Raw genomic sequence first — 20,873 nt, forward strand, 5'->3', positions numbered from 1 at the left:
TACTGCATCATCATCAGCACCATTCATGTCTAGAAGACAAACCGAGCAAACTTCTTCATCATCTAAAACAGTTACCTTTTGCATACGACTTTTAATGTCTTTTCGTTCTGAAAACTGTTTAGCCGCATCTAGCCACAATCTCCCCATCACAGTTGTTGTCCTAATATTACCAGCTCGAAGATCAGCTGCTGACATTGCCATTGCATGAACTTGATCTTTAACTTTACCGGTGATTTATAATCTCTCTTTCTTTAAGGTTAAAGAAGTGAATGGGCCTTATAAAATACATACTGGAGGCTTGCCTTACCCCCAGAGACAATCTAGGGAACGCTATTTTTTTCTTGTGGCAAGAAGCAAACTGTTTGATTTTACAGCGCCACCATTTTTCCACCCAAAATTGAAAATTCTGGCGTAACTGATCATGGGTTGAATGTTAACGGGCTTAGTTTGAAACTGACCCCCTTAAGATAGTGAGAAAGCCCGCTCCAATGTCAAGGAAGGTTTCAGAGTTGGCCTCAAACTAGGGTATATTTTCATGAATCATGTTTTGAGGCATACAAGAAAATTTTGAGTTCTACTAATTAATAACCGTGTACCAAGGATGGTGATAAGTGATAACTGATAAGAGTGTTTTAGAGATAAGTTACTAACTTACTCTTGAATAATTTAATTACAAAAATGCCCCTTTACCCTAAGAGTTGGTTTACTTGGTCACAACTATAAGAAGTTGGTTGTCGTCTGAATTAGGTCCGATGTTTTTCCGCATTTGTAGTTTTCTCGTTAACAATGTCTTGTATGTATGCTTTTACTTTACTTTCTGCACTATCATAATTATTTTAGTTATAATAAAGTAAACGCACTACTACGTTAATCAAACACTTGGTTTGATCCCATAATTTGGTTCAGTTTCCAACTTACGTTATATACCAAGTGTACATCTTGTGCTTGTCATCTTCTTGACAATTCCTGTCAATATCAGATCACACAAGGTGTGTCTTGAATAAGTGGATATCGAAAAGATTGTGGTGTACTTGGTACCCTCGTCATTTCAATTGGTATCAAGGCACTTTATATGGTGTGATCCAACCTATAAGGAAATGGATTCGTGTTCGATTGAGTCGAGATCAATTAACGTATCGCCAAGATTTGATGATATTATCTGTAGTGGATATCTGCTATGAAGTTTTTTCTTCAATCACGCGATTTTAATACCTGGGTATTATTCGTTGATGGATATGAACTTACGAAAACGGAAAATTTGGAAATTGAGTTTAAAAGCTTAGCTTCGTACTCTAGTGAAGAGAAAGCTCTCGCCAAGCAGAATTTAGATAGTTTGAATGTTATAATGCACACAGTAAGCCGAGATCTTCAACACAATGTTTAAACAAGTGAAACCTCTAAAGTAGCATGGTTAATCTTAAGACTGTATTGGAACTTTGGAAGGTTAGTCTTCAAAAAAGGAAGCTAGACTTCAAACTCTTACTTATGATTGGGAAATTTTTGTATGGATGATAACGACACCTTTAGGAGTTTCACGTCAAACTCTCTGAGATTGTCAATGCTTTTTTCTCCCTAGGAAAACTTTTTCTAAAAAAAAATAATAGTGGGAATGTTATAAACACCCCTACTATCCATGGGTCTATCACAAATACCCATAACGGTATTTACAAATGCCCCTGATGGCATAATTGAAATTTTTATTAAAAACAGAATTTCCACAATTTCTTTTTTAACCTTTCCATTTCATTTCAACCAGAAGAAAATTTTTCTATCACCTCTGTCGCTCCCACACCATCTCCATCGCTCCATCACCACCACCATGTTGGTCGCCTCCACCACAACCAGCACCACCACCTCCATCACGCCTGCACTACTATTGAAAGGTTAAAGGTTAATTTTCTATCATTGATTCATTTTTTATTAACAGTTCTTCATTTTCTTAGGTTAAACATTTGATTTTCGAACCCAGATTCAGACATCGATTTGTATTTTTGTTTTTCTCGATTTTATATATTCGAGTTGGAAATTCACACTAATGATTACATATTCAATTTTCAGATCTGGATAATTGATGGTATGGTTTGAAGATTTTTGAAGATGGAGCGATGTAATCTGTAATACAAATCGACATGATGATTAGATTGAAGGGTGAACATATCGATTAGGTGTTTTCATTTTTTATGATTTTGATATGTATTGACTCATTGAAGTAGAGGTGAACAATTTTTTTTATTAGATCTTAAAATTGTTATTTGGATCCGTGTCTGGTGATAGAGTAGTAGCATTTTTGGAGGTGGTTGGTATTGGTGTTGCATGTGTTGTAGTGTTGATTGGATTTAGTTCTTGCTTTGATTGTAATTGGTGATGAAAGAGGTGAAATTGGTGGGGGTCTGAAGTTGGTGGACGTGTAATTAGTAACGTGGGTTGACTAGGGTGGAGTTTAGAGGTTGTGCTCGTTGTGGAATTGGAGTTGGAGGCGACTTTTGTTAATTTAAATTGTTGGTAGTGGTGGACCTAGTGGTGGCGGAGATATCGGGAGGTAATGCCGGTGGAAACATATGATTAGGTGGTGGAGCAGAGGTACTTCTGTGGTGGTGGTGGAATGGGTGGAGGTTTGGTGGTGTAGGTGGTAGATGAGAGGTGGAGGGGGTGCTAAGGTGGAATCAGGGTAGTTGGTAAGGTTCGATTGTTGTAGTAATTCAAGATTTAGTGAAGGAGGAGGTGGTGAAGGTTTAGGAGCTATTTTTTTTTATACTGGATCAACTAATTGGAAGACAAACATGCTCACATCCTTATTGGTAAGCCACATTTTTTTTAGTTTTCCCTACGGAGTTTTTAGTATGCTAAGGTCAGTTGGTCCGTTCTTATTAATTTTTTGATAATTTACGGTTGTTCGATCACTGATATTACATATGTTATTTTTTTAATAAAATTTAACGTCTCTTTCTAACCAATCCATTATAAGTTGCCATTGGATGTGTTTTTTTTTTAATTAGCATCTGTATACTGAACCTAAAGTGTCCATTGTAAGTATACTACTCCACCAATCATTAGAGTCGACTATTTGTAGATATAACCAAATCCGGCATGCGCACTGTCAGACATATTTCAGCTGACTTGTTAAGATAGTAATATATGTTTGAATTGTACATATAATATTTTCTTGTTTGAAATGAAAGATGTTTAGGTAAAAACAAGAAGCTATCCAGAGTTGACAAATGATGTCATGATCTCTGTGTGTATTTATATGTTCTCACTAGTGCTGACCTTTTATTTTTGGGTATATTAAACAGGTGATGAGGTATCTTATCTTGCCTTGACAAGTCACTTATGATTTTTTATCGTCTTTTTTAACTAATGGTGCTTCCGACTGATGAGAAATTGCACATTTGACTGATGCCGGGTTCACTCATTTGTGTAAAAATTTTGGAGACACTTGTGCTAGTTGCCTCTATGTTTCATCTTTGTTAATAACTTGACCAAGTTTCTTCCATTATTGGAGACAACTTCTGCTAGTTGCTTCCACTATTAGAGACAACTTGTGCTAATTGCTTCCTTTTTCTGGAGACAACTTGTATCTCTTGTTTCCGTATTGAGTTTTGGTTTTGTTTTTGATTTGTTTAAGTTTGTTTTGTCACGTAAAAAATGTTTGTTGCAGAGATTATCTTTTGCATCTTAACAATCTATCATGCCATTGCTGACTCAACATCCGTTAGAGAGATGCAAAGTATTGGCTAGTGGTATTGCTGGAATTGGTGGTTAGCTGGTTATGTATGCATGTTGATATAACATTTTTTTCTTCTTAGAAATTACTCATGTTGATATTTCACTTTGGGGCTTATTGTTGTTGTCTTTCACTGTGATATTTTATTTGTTCAGGACTTTTATTTTAGTGAACTGAATGAATAACTCAAACACTATTCCCAAGAGCATAATGGAGTTGATAATATGGCTAACATATGGATTCTCCTCTATATATTTTCAGGTATACTCTCTTTTGATGCATTTATTTATTCTTGAGTATATATAGTCTGCCAAAACATATGTACATGGTTCCTTTCTGTCTTGGGATTAGCAATAGTTTAACTTCGTTCTTAGACTCTAGATTTTAGGGCCACTTGAGAAAGTTGCTTTCATTTTTGGAGGAAACTTGAGCTAGTTGATTCCATATTTGAGGCAACTTGAACTAGTTGATTCCATATTTGAAGGCAACTTGAGCTAGTTGATTCCAGTTCGGAGGCAACTTGGTTATGTTTTTCGGTCCATTCATGCATCTAAAATTATCTATACATATATCTTAGACTAGTTGCGACAAATATGTGGTGCAATGGTAACACATGGTTGGGTTGAGTTGCTGTTATAGCCAGTTGAACTAGGTGAACGTAAAGGGTTCTTGAGCTTCCATTTTTCTTTGTTCGCAGCAGTGCTGAAGGTAGTGGATGTCGCAATGGAGGTGGTATGTTGTGTTAGCAGTAGTGGTAATGGTAGTGGATGTTGCAGTTGTGGTGGGGTAGTTGCGGGAGGCAATATGAACTTGTGTTGGATGCGAGTGAACTACTAGGTATGTATGTGTTACAGACCATGAACATCTATGTAGTTTATACATCAGTAGGTGGTGTATATCTATCTGGATGTGATTTTGCATTAACGAACCTGTGGTGCAACGGTAGCACGACTGACTCCATGTCAGATGATTTGTGTTCGACTAACACCAGGTTCCTACACACTGTTTTTATTGGAGACAACTTAACCTAGTTGCCTCCACTTTTGGAAACAACTTCAGCCAGTTTCCTTCAGATTTGGAGACAACTTCAAGAAGTTGACTCCACATGGTGATGGTGGAATTGGTGGTTGTTGGTGGTGATTGGCGGCGACGGTGGATGAAAGTGGTGGTGGTGGTGGTTGTCAATGGTGGCGTATAGTGGTGCTGGTTGTCGCTGGTGGTAGTTGGAGGCGGTGGTGGTGGGTGGTAGTTGGTGGTGTGACAGGCAAAGACACACAGAAGCTTGCAAGTATACAAGGCCAAGTTTATAATATAAGAGGAAAGCAGGGGAAAGTCCACTGGGAGTGGGAGCACTATAAGAGAAACCTAAGCTAACAATGGTGACAATGCAAGGCAAAACAATATGGCATACAAAGTGGCAGAAGTGAAGAACCAAAGCAGCAAGGAAAACAGGCAAGAACCAAGGCTTGGAAGCCAAGGGCAGAGGTGAGTTTGTGCACTGACTTCAGTGCACAAAAGGCTTCAAAATGCAAGAAAAAAAAGGCAAGAAAATAAACTGAACTGAAAGCACACAGAACTGAATAGAGGTGACTGCAAAGGGATTGGTGGTTAAGCCAAGGCTTAGGATCCACCTTGTGTCCTAATCAAACAACATGTTTCTAGGTTGAGTTTGATCCTATGCATACATCTAGAAATAGAAGAATACTAAATTGCTCAATAGTTTGCCCCTAGCATTGGCTGTCTTTTGACAGCACAGCCAATCACAGGCACTATGAGCATTGGTATCTCCCATTTGCTCAATCAAAACATACATCAGGAGAACTATCCTAGCAACCTGTCAATTGACAGTACACAAGGCTTCAACAGAGCCTTAGCTTAGTGCTACTTAGCTCATGCTCAACATGTTACAAACACAAGCATTCATCCTACAGAAATAATTCAAACATAACATAACAATCAACTGTTAATTGCATAAGAAGACTGAAATTGAAATTCATTAACTAAAAATTGTCTCAATTCTCTACTGGCTAATCCAGAGAGATACACAGTGTCCTTCACACACACCACATAATACCAATTTATACCCCCAAATATCAGTTTAGGGTTCACAGCCCCTTTTCCCCAAAAACAGAAAATTAGGTAAATTTGGTTTACCTAATTTTGATGAGATACTCACTCCATCTCGTCGACCCACTCTCCAATTACTTCTTCTCGTTCATCTCCTGCTCCAATTGCTGCTCTAACATCAACTTATATCTTCAATTTCTCACCTAGGGTTTCAGTGATGAGAGATGAGAAATTGAGGAGATTAGTTGATGAAAAAGAGGTAAAACATGATAGTGATGATGGGTTTTTGGTTATAGGTAGAGTAGAGTGATTTGGTGGCGTAGATGGTGGAGTGATTTGGGGAGAAGATGGTGGTGATGGAGACGGACATGGTGGTACTGTTGCAGAGAGGGGGGGGGGGGGGGGAAAGATGGTGTCGATGGGGTTCGAGGAAGGTGTGTTTGGCAATGGGTATAGGTATTAGGTACTAGGGTGTTGAGCAGGTGTAGAGGATTTTGATGTTTCGCGAAGCTGGACCGATGGATGGGAAGATGGTAGGTGGATCTGACGGCGATGCGGAGGCAGGCGATGAGCGACCGTCGGATGAAGAGATACAACGAAACGAACGGTACTTGATGGAGTTAGGTACTGTAGTGTAAGGCGGAGATATCAAACTTCGATGCACATCAAGGGAGCGACCGTCGGATGCTTCTGAGAACTGATCTGACGGCTGAAGACGCAAGCGGGTATGGATTTGGGTTTTAGGCTTTTGGGTATAGAATATGGGTTTGGGAAATGAGTTTGGGCTTGGAAAACCTTGAGCCCACTTCTTCTTTAAGAACAACTTTTTCTTCTTGAGCCCATTTCCAGCTTTTGGAGCGCACTCCATTCTTTGCGGCTTCCTTGCGTAATTTCTCCCGGCTTTTCACTACTTTTCTGCTCTTTTTGCTCCGCAAGTCATCCAGACTTTATTTATTACCTAAAAATGCAAAATTAAGTAAGAAAAATATTTATTCTTGAAAACAATGAAAATACAGAATATGGGATAAAATGTAGAATTAATGCAAAAGATGAGTTAAATGCCAACAAAAAGGGATAAATATATACAATATTTGGCACTCATCAAATACCCCCAAACCTGAATTTTACTTGTCCTCAAGTAAAACAAAACTAAGGAAATCCTAACTATACCACTGTCGCTGGTCTCTCGAATGCATTTAGCGTATGCACTAAGCCTTTTAAACCACTAAGTGTCCCTAGTGGACGAGTTGAAGTCTCGTGAAGGTTTGCTTAGAACGTACCTACAAAGTTCTAGGTCAAAATATAAGCTCAGATTCCATCAAATGTGACATGTGCAAACAGTTTAAGCTCACAGCAAAATGGAGATGTCAATCTAGCTATCGAAGGCACAATCCTAGCACTGATAACAAAAAAAGACATGTGATAAGAGTGTAAAGTGTATCTACACATGTGTAAAGAAAGATCTGAAGTTATGACTACTAATCACCAAGAGATAGTTTCTCAGGCTAAGAACAAGGTCGAAATCTAGCTAGCTGTCCGGACTTTACGAGAATTGTGAATGAGTTGGAGGTATTTCACAATTACTCGCGTTGTACATCAATGGCATACACCCTCCTTGCTTATTACAATGAAACAACAAAATGACTATTTACATGACTCTTATTTACATTGACTACTCTTTTTATTTTTGGAAAAGATGATGGAATTGATAAATACTTGTTTTTTTGTATTTTTCTGATATTTTTTTTTTTTTTTTTTTTTTTTTGCATAAGGAAACACTTTTGATACAATACAAAAGGAAACAAAAATTACATGACACTTTGCAAGAGGTAGCCCTTTTTGATGCACCCAGTTAAATTCGATGGTTGTCTTTCTTAATGTAACCTCCACCTTCTATCCCAACCAACCAAAGAACAAGCTAGTCAAGTTTCGTTCAGTATTCTAAAGTGATTGGCAATCGTAACTTCCTATCAAACACCTTGAAGATCGAGGCCATACATGTATTGGTAGATCGTGCGCGTGCAAATTTCTTATCACTATGTGAATTGTGCTAGAATCAGGGTGCCTAAATATCTAGACTAAGACTCCTAATAAAAATACATATTTGCACAAGAGTCAACATTTCAAGGTAAATGAGCTCCATTTTTATGTTTTTCATTTTTTAATTTTTTAATTTTGATTTTTCAATTTTTTTTTTTTCAATTTTTTCAAAAAGAAGGAGTTCGTTTTCAATTATGGCAAATTATCATGGTATCTACTCTATACCCCCAAACCTAAACTAAACATTGTCCTCAATGTTTCAAAATATGGAAAGAATTATAAAACAATATATGAAGAGGAACATGCTGAGTAGAGTAAAAGGAGAGAGAATACCCGATTGTACGGCGGAGCTCGATTAAAACTCCGTTATTCAAGGCAAAAATCCATCATATTAGGAGTCACAATGGATGAGCACAAAATATACAAAAGGAAATTTAACTAACACATTATCTACAAGAAAATTTGGTTTTTAATGGGATTGGACTTTTTGGAAAAAATTTGGTTTTGTTGGGAAAAAGAAATTTTGGTTTTTAGGGAAAGATTTGGAAAACTTTTTGGTTATTTAGGGAAAGAGTGGACCAGTTTAGTCCACATAGACTGGGTCCTCCAGGTTGGTTGTTTCAATGTCGGGTGGAAATGGCTCAAGGAATGGCTTTAATCTCTGCCCGTTGACTTTGAAAACGTTCTTGTTGGAGACATCCTCCAGCTCTACAGCTCCATGAGGAAAAACTGTGCGTACTAGGTACGGACCCTTCCATCTGGAACGCAGTTTTCCTGGAAAAAGATGTAATCGGGAGTCATACAGCAAGACTTTCTGACCAGGAGTGAAGGATTTGCGCAGAATACGCTTATCATGAAACATCTTCATCTTCTGCTATATACTTGGCACTATCATAAGCCTCATTTCTCAATTCTTCCAACTCGTTGAGTTGAAGTTTCCTTTGAATTCCAGCTTCGTCCAGAGAAGTTCAGCTCTTTGATTGCCCAGTAGGCACGATGTTCTAATTCCACAGGTAGATGGCACGGCTTTCCATACACTAGACGATAGGGGGACATGCCAATTGGTGTCTTATAAGCTGTTCTATAGGCCCACAAAGCATCATTCAATCTCAATGACCAATCTTTCCTGGACGGGTTGACCGTCTTCTCCAGAATGTGCTTAATTTCCCTATTAGAACTTCCACTTGTCCACTAGTCTGAGGGTGGTACGGAGTAGCAACCTTGTGAGTTATGCCATACTTGCGTACTAAAGACTCAAAGTACTTGTTACGAAAATGTGAACCGCCGTCACTGATGATAGCTCTAGGGGTACCAAAACGTGCAAATATGTTTCCTTTAGAAATGAAAGTACCACCTTGTGGTCATTTGTTCTGGTTGCTATGGCTTCTACCCACTTAGAAACGTAATCAACTGCGACTAGGATGTACAACTTGCTGTCAGACATGGGAAATGGACCCATGAAGTCTATCCCCCAAACATCAAAAATCTCCACAATCAAAATGGGGTTCAATGGCATCATGTTTCTCCTCGAAATGCTTCCTAGCTTTTGACAGCGTTCACAAGCAACACAATAATCATGGCAATCCTTGAACAATGATGGCCAATAGAATCCACACTGCAAGATCTTTGCAGCGGTTTTCTTGGCACTGAAATGGCCTCCACATGCTTGGTCATGACAGAAAGATATCACATCTTTCTGTTCAGTGTTGGGGGACAAATCTCCTAATGATTTGGTCTGGGCAGTACTTAAACAAATATGGGTCATCCCAAAGGAAATGTTTGACTTCAGCCAGGAATTTAGAGCGGTCTTGTCTCGACCAACGTGAGGGCATCCTACCTGTAGCGAGGTAGTTAACAATATCAGCAAACCAAGGAAGGTCTGAGATAGACATCAGCTGTTCATCTGGGAATGATTCTCTAATCAGCTCAATTCATCAATAGACTCTAAAGTTAATCTAGACAAATGATCAGCAACCACATTCTCACAACCTTTCTTATCACGGATTTCGAGATCGAATTCCTGTAATAAGAGTATCCATCGAATAAGGCGAGCTTTAGCATCCTTCTTGGAAAGAAGATACTTCAAAGCCGCATGGTCTGTGTATATGATGATCTTAGACCCTATCAGATAAGATCTAAACTTGTCTAATGCGAAAACGACGGCAAGCAATTCCTTCTCGGTAGTTGAATAATTGAGTTGGGCATCATTAAGGGTTTTGCTAGCATAGTATATCACATATGGTAGTCTATCAACTCGCTGTCCTAAAACAGCACCAACAGCATAATCAGAGGCATCACACATAAGTTCGAACGGAAGCTTCCAATCGGGTGGTCGGACTATAGGAGCGGTGGTGAGAAGGGTTTTTAATTCCTCCCATGCCTTCACACAAGCAGCATCGAAATTGAAGGCAACATCTTTGGAGAGAAGACTGCACAGAGGTCTGGAGATTTTGCTGAAATCTTTGATGAATCGCCGGTAAAAACCAGCATGACCTAGAAATGATCTGATCTCCTTCACAGAGCAAGGTTGTGGTAGATGTTGAATGAGGTCAACTTTAGCTTTATCCACTTCAATTCCTTTTCTGAGATGATGTGTCCTAGAACTATTCCTGAATTCACCATAAAATGGCATTTTTCCCAATTTAGAACAAGGTTCTTTTCTTTACATCTGGATATCACGAGGGCAAGATGCTTCAAACATTCGTCAAACGAGGAACCAAAAACAGAGAAATCATCCATAAAGATCTCGAGAAAACTATCTATCATGTCAGAAAAAATGCTCATCATGCAACGCTGAAAAGTAGCAGGTGCATTACACAACCCGAAGGGCATACGTCTATAAGCAAACGTCCCAAATGGACACGTGAATGTAGTTTTTTCCTGATCTTCTGGAGCAATGTGAATTTGGTTATAACCGGAAAAGCCATCTAGAAAACAGTAGTGACTGTGTCCAGACACACGTTCTAGCATTTGGTCAATGAAAGGGAGCGGGAAGTGATCCTTCCTTGTTACTGTGTTCAACTTCCTGTAGTCGATGCATACTCGCCATCCTGTGGTTGTACGAGTAGGGACTAATTCATTCTTGTCGTTCTGAACTACAGTAATGCCTGACTTCTTAGGCACAACTTGAATGGGACTAACCCATTTGCTATCGGGAATTGGGTATATGATACCCGCATCAAGTAGTTTCAGGATCTCTCCTTTGACTACATCTCTCATGTTAGGATTAAGTCTCCTTTGCATTTCCCTCGATGGTTTGGCATTCTCTTCAAGGTTAATGTGGTGCATGCAAATGGTGGGACTAATTCCTTTGAGATCTGAGATGGTCCATCCTAAGGCCTCTTTGTGTTCCTTAAGTACTTCTAAAAGCTTACTTTCCTGTTCCGTGTCTAAACATGATGAAATAATGACAGGTAAAGTATCAGAAGAACCTAGGAATGCGTACTTCAACGTACTAGGCAATGTTTTCAATTCAAGCTTGGGTGGCTCAACAATGGATGGAATAAGCTTGGAATCAGAGAGTAGGGTGGTTCCACTTCATATTTCCTTTCAGTGACGTCCATTTGAGGTACAGATTCGAGCAGAGATAGGACGTCACTACAGTATGCATCATCATAGGAATCAGGGTTAAAGTTCTCCATACATGCTTGAAAGGGGTCGACGGATAGAATGTTAGTCAACGAATCTTGCATTAATCCTTCAATCATATTAACTTCATGCACATCATCATCATCAAGATTCACAGGTTGTTGACTAATATCGAACACATTCAATTCTACCGTCATGTTACCAAAAGACAGTTTCAACACTCCATTACGACAATTAATGATCGCGTTGGACGTAGCCAAGAAAGGACGTCCTAAGATGACAGGAATGTGACAGTCTGGGTTTTGTACAGGTTGAGTGTCTAAGACAATGAAGTCTACGGGAAAATAGAATTTGTCAACCTTGATCAAAACGTCTTCGACCACTCCACGAGGAATCTTGACAGATCGGTCTGCCAGTTGTAGAGTGATAGATGTTGGTTTCAACTCCCCAAGACCTAACTGCTCATAAACAGAATATGGCAGTAGGTTAACACTTGCACCTAGGTCTAATAACGCTTTATTGACCGTGTGTTCTCCTATAGTGCAAGAAATTGTTGGACATCCTGGATCCCTAAACTTGGGTGGAGTTTTGTTCAGAATGATGGAACTCACCTGCTCAGCTAAGAAAGCACGTTTTTGCACATTGAGCTTGCGCTTTTGAGTACACAAGTCTTTGAGGAATTTGGCATAAGCAGGGATTTGCTTGATTGCTTCAAGAAAAGGAATGTTGATGTTGACTCTCTTGAACAGATCTAACATCTCATTGTAATGGGTACTTTTCTGTTGATAGATCAATCTTTGAGGAAATGGGGCAACAGGAGAATGAGTTGGCAAAGGGACATTCACAGCAGTAGAATTGTCAGATTTTCCAACTTGCTCAGATTCTTTGGTTTTCTGGGGTTGTGGAGACAGCGTGGAATTTGTATCAGATTCATTAGGTTCGCCCACGTTGTTCTCGATGACTTTACCACTTCGGAGGGTGGTAATGGCATGGATTTGATCGGTGAGGTTTCAGTGCAGGATGTTGTGCCTGTTTGAAATATCCTCTTTGGATTTTGTTGGGGTTGGCTCGGAAGTTTACCCTTTTCTCTCTCACACATTTGATCCATCTTTTGATCTAGATTTTTCTGACTTTGCATCAAACTCTGGAACATTTCCTCTAGGGTGGATAATCTCTTGTCGGTATTGTGTTGAGGATATGATTGTTGTTGAGAGTTTGATTGTTGTTGAGGGTTTCTCGGGTGTTGATAACCTTGATTGTTCTGATATCCCTGATTGTTTTGATAGCTCTGATTGGGTTGAGATGGTCCTCCCTGAGTGGGTCCTTTTGACCATGAAAAGTTAGGGTGGTTTCTCCATCCTGGATTGTAGGTCTGTGAATAAGGGTTATGCTCTGGTTTTTGAAACATGGCATGTGCCTGTTCAAGCCTAGATTCCTGGACTGCAAGCAAATCGGGACAATTTTGGAATTGATGGTTGGGGTCGTTACAAGCACAAACAGACGAAGCGACATGTTCTCGGAGAGTAGTGGTGGAAGGTTTTGAATTTTTATGTAGTTCTAACTCTTCTAATCTCCTAACTATTGATGCCATGTTTGCTCTTCCCTCAAAATCCGCTTCAATCCTAAAAGCCTTTGCTTCGGATGTAGTCTTTCTGGTTTCACGGATGGATTCCCACTGTTGCGTCTTTTCAGCTACTTCAATCAAGAAGTCCCAAGACGCGTCAGCAGTTTTATCTACGAATAGACCATTACACATCGACTCAACCGTTGTTCGGGTGGACACATCTAGACCTTCATACAAAATTTGCACAAGTCTCCATTTTTCAAAACCATGATGGGGACATTGGAGCAATAATTCATTGAATCTCTCCAGGTATCTAGCTAAGGTCTCACCTTCTAATTGCACAAAGCTATTCAGACTTTGACGAATTGTCGCAGTCTTGTGGTTCGGGAAAAACTTTTTGAAAAACTCCTTTATGAGGTCATCCCATGTCATGATGGATTGAGGCTGTAAAGCATAGAGCCAGGCCTTTGCCTTATCTTTCAGGGAGAAAGGAAAAAGCCTTAACTTCAGGGTTTCGTCGGACATTTGAGTGAAACGCAGAGTTCCACAAATTTCCTCGAATTCTCTCACGTGGTGGTACGGGTTTTCATTCTCAACACCTCTAAAAATAGGAAGCATCTGTATTGTGCTTGATTTCAGCTCATAATGGCCATTAGCCTCGGGCAGCAAATACAAGAAGGTTGACTGGCTCTAGTTGGGTACATATAATCCTTGAGGGTACGGGGTTCTCCCATTGTTTCTGGTTGATCTGGACTGTCTCCCTCAGAACTTAGAATTTCGATAGGTTCGTCTGGGTTAATTCTAACAAGTCTGTTTGTTGGTCTCTGTAGGTCACAATCATGTCCTAGTAGGTACCTTAACTAACATGTTGGTCAGACAGAGCAATCGGAAACAATTTGGCCCACAAGGGTTATGAAGATTTGGTTTTGAATGGGTGTTGGACTAACAAGGGATTTTGTTTTTGGTTTAAAATTGGGCTTTGGAAAATTTTTGAACTAAACCTAGCATAAATTAGCACAACTCATAAAAGAAAATAAAAACAATAATAATAATTAAGACAAGCCCATAAAAGAAAAAGAAAAATAAAAGAAAAAAAAAAAAAAAAAAAAACAAAAAAAAATAATTACAGTCCCAAATATAAAAAAAAAAAAAGAAAAAAAATAAATTATTACAATCCCAAATAAATAATTAAATTAATTATTACAAGCCCGAATTTGAATTTAAATGAGGCCCAAGTGGGTTAACTCATGGGTTAGGCTTACTTGTTTTTGGAGGGAAGCCCAAAAATAGGCTTTTAGTCCCCTTTTAGTTGCACAGCCCAGTTGGGCTTTAGATCGTCCTAAGCAGCTCACGTCAAGCCCAGCAACATTGAAGTGACTCAGCAACACAGGCCCAGCAGAATCTGCAGCGAAGCCCAGCAGAAAAGGCAAGCCCAGGAGCAGAAGTTGCAAGCCCAGCGAAATTGAGATTACTAAGCCCAGCTCAGTTGGTTCAAGCCCAGCAACAAAGGTTGGAACAGAGCCCAGCAGCAGAGGTGCACAAGCCCGCAGCAACAGAAATAGGCGAGCCCAGTTGACAGCTTCAGTTGGCAGCAGCAGGCTTTGGCTTGGCAGCAACAGCACACAGCTTGGCAGAGAAGGCACCAGCAGCAGCAGCACAGCCAAGGTGGTACCTGCAATGATCACAGAGTGCAAAGATAGTCAGCCAAGATAGTCAGGCCAACCCTGCAAAGATTCAGGCAAGTATGCAATGATCTGCTGCAATGATTGCAAGCAGAGGGTTGCAATGATAGTGAAGCAGGCCTGCAATGATTGCAAGGCAGAGATGCTAATGGAACTCAGCAGTGGCAACACCACTCCCCGGCAGCGGCGCCAAAAACTTGGTGTGCAATGGAAAACACACAGAAACTTGCAAGTATACAAGGCCAAGTTTATAGAATAGAAGGAAAGCAGGGGAAAGTCCACAGGGAGTGGGAGCACTATAAGAGAAACCTAAGCTAACAATGGAAGTGACAATGAACAAAACAATATGGCATACAAAGTGGCAGAAGTGAAGAACCAAAGCAGCAAGGTAAACAGGCAAGAACCAAGGCTTGGAAGCCAAGGGCAGAGTGAGTTTGTGCACTGACTTCAGTGCACAAAAGCTTCAATGCAAGAAAAAGGCAAGAAATAAACGAACTAAAGCACAGAACTGAATAGAGTGACTGCAAAGGATTGGTGGTTAAGCCAAGCTTAGATCCACCTTGTGTCCTAATCAACAACATGTTTCTAGGTTGAGTTTGATCCTATGCATACATCATAGAATAGAAGAATACTAATTGCTCAATAGTTTGCCCCTAGCATTGGCTGTCTTTTGACAGCACAGCAATCACAGGCACTATGAGCATTGGTATCTCCATTTGCTCAATCAAAACAACTCAGGAGAACTATCCTAGCACCTGTCAATTGACAGTACACAAGGCTTCAACAGAGCCTTAGCTTAGTGCTACTTAGCTCATGCTCAACATGTTACACAAGCATTCATCCTACAGAAATAATTCAAACATAACATAACAATCAACTGTTAATTGCATAAGAAGAACTGAAATTGAAATTCATTAACTAAAATTGTCTCAATTCTACTGGCTAATCCAGAGATACCCAGGTCCTTCACACACACCACATAATACCAATTTATCCCCCCAAATATCAGTTTAGGGTTCACACCCTTTTCCCCAAAAACAGAAAATTAGGTAAATTTGGTTTACCTAATTTTGAGATACTCACTCCATCTCGTCGACCCACTCTCCAATTACTTCTTCTTCTCGTTCATCTCATGCTCCAATTGCTTTCTAACATCAACTATATCTTCAATTTTCTCACCTAGGGTTTCAGTGATGATAGATGAGAAATTGAGAGATTAGTTGATGAAAAAGAGGTAGACGTGATAGTGATGATGGGTTTTTGGTTATAAGAGGTAGAGTGATTGGTGGCGTAGATGGTGGAGTGATTTGGGGAAAGATGGTGGTGATGGAGACGGACATGGTGGTACTGTTGCAGAGAGGGGGGGGGGGGAAAGATGGTGTCGATGGGGTTTGAGGAAGGGTGTGTTTGGCAATGGGTATAGGTATTAGGTACTAGGGTGTTGAGCAGGTGTAGAGGATTTTGATGTTTCGCGAAGCTGGACCGATGGATGGGAAGATGGTAGGTGGATCTGACGGCGATGCGGAGGCAGGCGATGAGCGACCGTCGGATGAAGAGATACAACGAAACGAACGGTACTTGATGGAGTTAGGTACTGTAGTGTAAGGCGGAGATATCAAACTTCGATGCACATCAAGGGAGCGACCGTCGGATGCTTCTGAGAACTGATCTGACGGCTGAAGACGCAAGCGGGTATGGATTTGGGTTTTAGGCTTTTGGGTATAGAATATGGGTTTGGGAAATGAGTTTGGGATTGGAAAACCTTGAGCCCACTTCTTCTTTAAGAACAACTTTCTTCTTCTTGAGCCCATTTCTAGTCTTTTGGGCTTATGCGCACCATTCTTCGCGGCTTCCTTGTGTAATTCCTCCCGGCTTTTCACTACTTTTCTGCTCTTTTCGTTCCGCAATTCATCCAAACTTTATTTACAACCTAAAAATGCAAAATTAAGTAAGAAAAATATTTATTCTTGAAAACAATGAAAATACAGAATATGGGATAAAATGTAGAATTACTGCGCAAAAGATGAGTTAAATGCCAACAAAAAGGGATAAATATATACAATATTTGGCACTCATCAGTTGGCGGCGGCGATGATGATTGGCGGTGGCGGTGGTGGTGGTTGGCGGTGGTGGATAGTGGTTGCGGTTGGAGGCGGTGGTGGTAAGTGGTGGTCGTCGGTGGTGGTGGTTGGTGTTGGTGGTGGTGGTTGGCGACGGTGGTGGACAATGGTGGTGCTGGGCAGTAGTCAATAGATGTTTTTTTTTCTTTGAATAGTGCAGTGGTTTATATACACTATACAAAAGAAGGAATTTTAGTAATGTATTAAGCTTAGGGGTACTTATAAAGTTCATAAGGGTACTTTTGCAATGGGCCTCATAGTAGGGGTATATAGATAATGTTCCCAAAATAATATGAAAGATTTTATGATCATTAACGTACGGATACGAGGATAAGAAACATTCCATCATTGAATCCAATGATATTTCATCCTTATTATCAAGAAACACACTTTTTAGGAAATTAAAGATCTTTGATCGTGAGTTTTTGTCTAATAGAGAAAAAGACACATGCACGGTATTCAAAGCCAATTCAACTCCGTGATTTGAAGTCCTGAAAGCTCCAACGATCAAATGGCCCTAGACGATAAAGATGAAGCTAAATTAAATAAAAATTTATATCTCCTTACTCAACAGTTTAAAAAACTATTGAGACACCGAAAGAGGGATCATTCCGTATCCTCTAGAAATCAACAACCTGTCACCAAAAAGAAGGATACATGGAATGATAATGATGATATTCCTCAATGCTACAAGTGTCAAGGCTTTGGTCATATTTCTCCAGACTGTCCCATTTAGAACATTCATTGGAAGAAAAATACATATACTAAAACTCTTGACTATTCTCTTGATAAGAATGATCAAGATTGTAAGACATTATATGTTGCAACCATTGCTGAGGACTACAACCCTGATTCAAGGTTAACGTTGGATATATAAGATGAGTTCAATTCTGAAAGTTTTTCACAAAAACTATTTTGTCAAGATAGGAAGACTCAGTCCTTGGATTCTGAACTTGAATGAATAGAATATTTACTCGATCAAATAAGTTTTAATTATCTGAACGACAAGGAAGAGTTGAATAAGAGACTTGAAAAATCCCACCTTTTCTGAATTTTGAGAAGAATCGTGTGTATAAAATCATCAATAATCTTGATAGTTGTCATGATGAAATTAAGAAAATGAAAGTAGTAAATTCCATTCTAAGGAATGCCGGTGACTACTCTTATAAACCGACAAAACATGTTTTCACAAATCTGAGAGCCATTCAAGGTAAAGTTTGGGTTATCATCTGAGAACTTAGAGATGTACTTCTACTTTGTATGAACCTTATTTTCAATGTAAACAACATGGAAATCATAAAAAATCGAAGTCAAAACAAGTCCCGAGATCATAGACACAATCTAGAGAGAGGTTCTTACCATCCATCAGGTACAACTAAGTCGAGTAATCCCATCTATGTCATGTTCTAAGTTTAAAGATAATGCAAAGACTGATCAAATGATAAACATGGATAACTTAATTTCAGTCTATCTAAATATTGTTTCCAAATTAAGGAAAGAACACTAAGGAAATTAAGAATGCAAAAATTCAGGCGTAAAGAGTTCTCAGATGGAAGAAACTTGTAAGAAAACCATGATTTTCAATAAGAAAGAGAAGTTGATCAACAATAAAATCTGATTATCGTATCAACTTAACTTAGATGATGTATCTCTATCACTTGTTTCTTATTAAGTGATGAAGAATTTTGTGTAAATATGCTCCGAATAAAAGAATTTCGAAAAATTATGGTTTTTCTGTTGAAAAATTCTTTTTGGTTAATGAAATATTATTACATTAATAAAATACATTCTAGGAATATATTTTCCTTCTAGAAATCTGAAAAAAGTCTATCATTTAAATAGAGAAATGATATAAACTACGCAAAGTATATTTCTATAAGTGATTTTTAACTACTAACACTACTCAAATAAAAAGAGATCCTCAAGCAGTTGTTAGGGGAACCTTTTTTTTACGTATAACTTCGAGTCAAGCAATTTTCTATGATTTTTTTACAAAATTCTTATCTCTGAGTTAGTATTGTAAGATTTACTAGAAATAACCTGTGCCGTAACGACACGACATGTGGTTAATAGAGAGTTCTAATAAATATCTAGATATAGATCGTGTCGTAACGCCACTACTTTAATATGATATCTGACTGGTGTAATTTTTCTTTTTTCCGGACTTTAAAATTAAATCGTGTTCCTTTGCAAGATAGTTTTCTATTTTGTTTTAAACGAAAATAATGTCTATAAGTATATTGTAAAATTATTCATACACATTATCCAAAAAAGAACACAAAATCATTTAAGTAATAGTGTGTATGCATATCTCACTTATGAGTTATGAATAAAAATAAACAAATAAATCTCATTTCCCATTAGATTCATCATGCCACCACTAGATCCAATTAATGCATGGATGATATTATGATTTCATTTAATGTTTCTTTGAAGAGTTAAGAGGTGATGCAATAATTAAAGATTAATAAATTTTGATTCATAATGGGAGGGGTTACAGAAACGACGACAGTCGGATTCTTTGGCTGGGATGGGATTGCGATGAATCAACTGAGATCATCGATAGAGGAATCAAGAATGAACATATAAAGAATATCCAGAAGTATAAAAAAGAAAGAAAATTCATTTTACAATGCCTTGAAATCGATCTATGAAGACTACATTTTTGTTGGTGAAATCTCTGAAATTTGGTCAAAACTTCCATTAGTAGCTAACTTACTTTGTGGATTATGGTATTCACGTCAGTTTCATTCAACTTGTTACTTCAAATCTACCGATGGTCATCGTAAGAATTGGTCTTTCAATACTTCTTGATAGACACATTTTTTTGTCTAAGTTGTCCTCAATTATCTCCATGTTGGTACTCGATTTTGTACTTATTATGGTGTTTTTGTGTATGTGTAGGTGTTTTTGGAGAAATAAACATGTGTGGAAATTCGGCTCGAAAAGTTGACTGGGGCACCTCGAAAGAAACGTGTTATCCGCACCCTATCACTGGATAAGGGGAAATCATCACCATCTTCTTCACTGTTTAAAGAATACATTTTGGCGGGAAAATAGCTTCAGATTGCGTAACTTCCTGTGTTGATTTATGGGCTGATTTGTTGGGATCTTTTCGCTGGAATTGATTGGGAATATCCTGTTGCATTAAAACAGGAATGGTATGCAAGAAGATTTCACGTGATAAATACTTGATATTCTGGAATTGATTATGGGAGATACGTGAACTGTGAGAGAAGATTTTACTCTCTGGAATATATTCTATTGATTGAAAGAGATTTCTTTGCCAACTCAGAAACGTGTGGAAGTGTAGAACATAGAAGAAGGAGTTCTTGTTGGTTTTGGAAGTTTAAATGTAAGAAGATATTCCCGATAATATTTTCCGTAATGCCGAGTAATGAAAAATATTTGTAGTTATGGAAGAGATTTCTTGTGCATGAGAGGATATATAAGGTGCTGAGGAGTTTTAGACGAGGGGATGAAGAGTAAGGGGTGAGAACAGAGTGTAGGAATTAGAGTTGGAGAGAGTTGTTGTTGCTGTCATGACAGAAGAACACGAAGAACAATAGACTGCAAAAAGCAGTCGTTTTTTAGTGTCGAAAAAACCGTTACGTTTTCTTCCAGATAAGACTGTTGTTTTGCGACAGTTTTGAGCTATAGTTTTCTTGTAACAGCTACTTTGTAACAACTCATTTGTAACAGTAGGTTTTGTAACAATTATAACTGTTACAAACACACTGCTTTATATCTTTTCTTCAATAAAACACCTTTTTGAGCTATGGAAAATTATTTTGAGCGTGTTTTGAGTATGTGGAGCTAGACCCCATCGTTGGGACGACGGAGGAAGCAACTTTTCATGATTGTGGTAAATGAATTAATTCTTTTATTGACTTTTTGCATAGATTTAATTGCTTTATGATTTCTATTAATAATTTGTTATTTTGTTAGATGCCGCATGCTTAGTTCTAAATACTTTAGATGCGTCATGCTTTTAACTTACAAATAATATTTTACGAAATCTATTTTTGGCAAAGAACTAGAGTCACAACTTCTTTTGTTTGAGCTATATTGTCTAGAGTTAATGACTG

At 38.6% G+C, this 20,873-nt stretch overlaps 1 long non-coding RNA gene across 4 annotated transcripts; it reads left to right on the top strand.

Moving 5' to 3' along the window:
• Positions 1-1,747: 1,747 nt before the first annotated feature.
• LOC113318745 lies at positions 1,748-20,461 on the top strand. 4 transcript variants are annotated; one of them, XR_003344791.1, is made up of 5 exons: positions 1,748-1,890; positions 2,059-2,798; positions 3,880-3,985; positions 4,422-4,561; positions 19,690-20,461. It is a non-coding gene; the product is annotated as an uncharacterized LOC113318745 (long non-coding RNA). The 4 variants fall into 4 exon arrangements; XR_003344790.1 differs by lacking the exon at positions 19,690-20,461 and adding an exon at positions 3,659-3,771 and having other exon boundaries at positions 4,422-5,103; XR_003344792.1 differs by lacking the exon at positions 19,690-20,461 and having other exon boundaries at positions 4,425-5,101.
• The last annotated feature ends 412 nt before the right edge of the window (positions 20,462-20,873 follow it).

This window comes from Papaver somniferum, chromosome 10 (genome assembly GCF_003573695.1).
Source record: "Papaver somniferum cultivar HN1 chromosome 10, ASM357369v1, whole genome shotgun sequence".
Classification (NCBI taxonomy): Eukaryota; Viridiplantae; Streptophyta; class Magnoliopsida; order Ranunculales; family Papaveraceae; genus Papaver; species Papaver somniferum.